The sequence below is a fragment of the Cebus imitator genome, unplaced genomic scaffold (assembly GCF_001604975.1).
Source record: "Cebus imitator isolate Cc_AM_T3 unplaced genomic scaffold, Cebus_imitator-1.0 Scaffold65, whole genome shotgun sequence".
Taxonomy (NCBI): domain Eukaryota; kingdom Metazoa; phylum Chordata; class Mammalia; order Primates; family Cebidae; genus Cebus; species Cebus imitator.
In genome coordinates, this window is record NW_016107380.1 from 5,544,505 (window position 1) to 5,545,897 (window position 1,393).

Consider the following 1,393-nt stretch of genomic DNA (forward strand, 5'->3'; position numbering starts at 1 on the left):
AAGATGAAGTTAAACATCTTATTTGTATTGTTTATTCTCTGACTGTTTATGTCCTTGGCTCATTATAGAATCAAATAACTCTTTTATCAGTTTAGAAGTACTATATGTATATTAGGGATAGTAACTTTTGTCATATAAATGTTGCAATTTTTGTCATTTTTTAAAAACTTTGTTATGACTATCTACAGAGAAATATTAAATTCCATGTGTGTGTGTCTCAATTTGGTGGCAGAATGCTCTTTATTAAATTGCTTTTTATTATCACTAGCAGTAATCCTCTAGAAAACCATAAAAGAACATGAACTTCTTCACAGACTTGAAAGTAAAGGAGGAGCTGGGAGATTGGGATCTACTTAGCAGTAACTTAGGCAGAGGAAAACATGATACGGCTATAGATGATAACATTGGAAACAGAAGTATATAAACCCGTGAAAGAGGAGGGGCGGATAACTGAGGATGTGACTGGAAAAAGTCACCTCTGAAGTTTTACACTGATGAGAAATTCTCATTCTTTAGAATGGCCCATACTTCATCCCCATTCATTCCCCAGGTGTTACCTTCTTAAAGATTCCGCAATGGACCATAGGAACTTCCATAAATAATTTGGAACAGGGGGAATCTCCAGTTCTGATATTATGTACACAGTATTCTTTGAATTTGAAATGAAGACTAAATCCTCCTATAGGCTCGTTATTGATGGTGATTGGGTTGATTATGTAGACTCTTGCTGAGCATAAAGACAAGTATAGAGGCAATTACAAGTTACTCTCCATTGTCTGGCATTTGAATGCCCTTCCAATTTTGGAGAAATTCCTAGAAAAGTTCGAGAAAGAGCCCTGTATCATACTATGACATATGTTTTCCTTCTTCTTCTTCTTCTTTTTTTTTTTTTTTTTTTTTTTTTTAGTTAGAAAGGCCTGAGACTTAAGCTTGGCCAAGTAAATGTGCTCATTTGGGACTCTGGTTCTGTACCAAATGCCAAAAGAGAAAAAAAGTGGGGGAGAAAGAGACATAAATCTGGGACTAAGAATGGTCCCAGAATAGGAGAATCATCACTTCTATTCAACGGTATATTGGCTACAATTCTAGCCAGCACAATGAAACAAGAAAAAGATATGAGAATTAGGAAAGGAATAAATGAAACAGTCATTATTTACAGATGATATAATTATCAACATGGAAAAATCAAAATAATCTACAGATAAATGGAATCTACAGGTAAATGATCAGATTTCATGAGTTCAACAAGATTTCTGGATGTAATATCAACATAAGAAGAAAAGTGTATTTCAACAGTAAAAATGTTTTATAGCATAAAATAATATAAAGCACCCAGGAATAAATCTAAGAAAGATATGCAGGTCCTTGGTACAGAATTACTACAGTTTTTATT